This window comes from Pipistrellus hanaki (assembly GCF_964339955.1).
Source record: "Pipistrellus hanaki genome assembly, chromosome: 15".
In the NCBI taxonomy this organism is placed as follows: domain Eukaryota; kingdom Metazoa; phylum Chordata; class Mammalia; order Chiroptera; family Vespertilionidae; genus Pipistrellus; species Pipistrellus hanaki.
In genome coordinates, this window is record NC_140517.1 from 37,727,474 (window position 1) to 37,730,118 (window position 2,645).

Here is a 2,645-nt window from a genome sequence, read left to right on the forward strand (position 1 = left end):
CACTAACCAAAATGAAGAATATTTCTCAATGAATCAACAGTAGAGAAGAATCTGAAAATCAAGTCTGAAATTTGGATATGAAGAAGCAAAAAACACCCAATCAGAAGAGCAAAAAGAAAAAAGAATTGCCCAGTGACTGAGCTGCCCCAAGGACTCAGCAACCTCCACCTGAGTCTCCCTTGCTTACTGATGGTCTGTCCCCGCTGCCTGTCTTCTCCTGCCACAGCCTTCCACAAGACATTTCCACCAAAGGAAAGGAATCATATGGTATGTCTGCTATCCAGAACCTCCACTCTTTTGCAAGTAAGGGTGATGATCTGCTTCCCGATGGCACTGAGGATTATATTCATATAAGAATTCAACAGATAAATGGCAAGAAGACCCTTGGGGTCATTGATGATTATGATAAAAAGAAACTATTAAAGGCCTTTAAGAAGAAATTTGCCTGTAATGGGCTGTAATTGAGCATCTAGAATTCGGAGAAGTAATTCAGCTCCTTGTAGAGATTGGACTGGCTAAGGAAGACCAGCTGAAGGTTCATGGGTTTTAAGTACTTTTGGCTCACTGAAGATTAAGTGAGGATTTCTTTGCAATGAGTAGAATTTCTCTTCTGTTCCTTTCCACAAGCTCTGCTATCTTCATATTTATGGGCTCTTACATTCCAACATTTGCATCATGGGGGTGCAGGAAAGAGAAGAGAGGAAGCAAGAAATTGAAAAGCTATTTGAAAAAACAGCGATAGAAGTTTCCCTTATCTTGTGAAAGAAACAGACATACAAGCCTTGGCTGGTGTTGCTCAATGCTTAGAGTGTTGGCCCAGGTACCTTAGGGTCTCGGTTTTGATTCCTGGTCAAAGGCTCATACCTGGATTGCAGTTCAATCCCCAGCCCTGGTCAGGGTGCATGTGGAAGGTAACCAATCAATGTGTCTTTCTCACATTGATGTTTCTCTCTCTCCCTCTCTCTCTCTCTCCCCCCTAGCTCCACCTCTCACTCTCTTTAAAAAATCAATGGGAAAGCCGAAACCGGTTTGGCTCAGTGGATAGAGTGTTGACCTGTGGATTGAAAGGTCTCAGGTTTGATTCTTGTCAAGGGCATGTACCTTGGTTGCGGGCACATCCCCAGTGGGGGACCTGCAAGAGGCAGCTGATCGACGATTCTCTCATCGATGTTTCCAACTCTCTATCCCTCTCTCTTCCTCTCTGGAAAAATCAATAAAATATATTTTAAAAAAATCAATGGGGAAAATATCTCTGGGTGAGGATTAACAAAAAGCGAACAAAAACATACACAAAAGAAATAGACATACAAACCCAGACAAACCCAGAAGTGCAGAGGATGCCAAACAAGATGAAGATTCTTTGCTCCTGCGTGCTGTGGTCCTGCACCCACTGCTGGTGCCTGGTGCCCGCCCAGATCACTTGGCGCTGTCAGCAGGTGTGAGTGGCAGCTGCCAGCCCTAATTACTCCCCAGGGCTTCTCCACCTCCCCCTGTTCCTGAGGGGCAATTTCCTGAGAGATGGCATAAAAGAAACCTCAAGCTACCTATAGGGTCCTAAACTTGAGGAATGCACCCCAATTCTGTAGGTATTGTAGGCAAAGCCTGGTGGCAACTATATGGCTTGGCTTCTTTGCCTTAGGAATACACTTTCTCATGAGACTCCAGCAAAGAATATTTTAAAAAAATAGCCTATGTAACCAACTGTTATTCTTGTTGTGTTCATGCAAACAATCAGGCCAAATTATAACTAGACTTAATATACAATAGTAAGTAAATTAGTCTTTAATAAAAATAAGGGTGATTTTAGGGAGAAAAATTGTTTCAACAGGAAATTATTAGAAACTGTTCTAACTTTTGCCCAATAATACTAAATTTTATAACACAGTTTGTCTCCACCAGATTACAAGCCCTACTTACACCTAGGGAATACCACCTCTAGGCACCATTGCCTCCTCCTTCTGTGCCCAGGCCTTGTCATCCCTCTGACAGAGAGCAAGAATCCCTGGGCTCTGAGGGAAACCTTCAACCCACCTCAGCATGAAGCAGCTACAGAAGAAATCCGGGGCCCCTTTCCCTAAAAGAGCTCAGAGCCAAGATACGTGAGGGGACTATAGCAAGCAGACAGACATGAGCAGAGCAAGGATGGTAGGCCAACTAGAAGAGAAATAGACTCTGAGACATACTTCTCACCACTCCAACTGCTCTGAAGCTAGGAATAAAAGAACACGTGTAGAAATAACCTTTATCATAACTATTGTACTTAGAAGGAATTTATAGTTTTGGTGTAATAAAAGGTATAGAGATAAAGGAAAAATTAAGTGAAGTAGACAAACTAAAAGGAGATGTGTAGGTTTCAGAAGGTATATATAAATTGCAGAAGGTATATGTGAATTGTAAAAGGTATGTATAAGTTATAGAGGGTCCAGAACAGCGGTTCTTAACCTTCCTAAGCCATGACCCTTTAATGCAGTTCCTAATGTGATGACCCCCAACCATAAAATTATTTTTGTTGCTACATCATACCTGTAATTTTGCTACTGTTTTTTTTTTTTTAAAAATATATTTTATTGATTTTGTACAGAGAGGAAGGGAGAGAGATAGTTAGAAACATCGATGAGAGAGAGTCATCGATCAGCTGCCTCTTG

General features: G+C 41.9%; 1 pseudogene across 1 annotated transcript; it reads left to right on the forward strand.

Moving 5' to 3' along the window:
• The first annotated feature begins 269 nt into the window (after window positions 1–269).
• LOC311633931 (eukaryotic translation initiation factor 1-like) lies at window positions 270–550 on the forward strand (annotated as a pseudogene). The gene has a single exon. The product of its transcript is annotated as a eukaryotic translation initiation factor 1-like (transcript).
• Window positions 551–2,645: the final 2,095 nt, after the last annotated feature.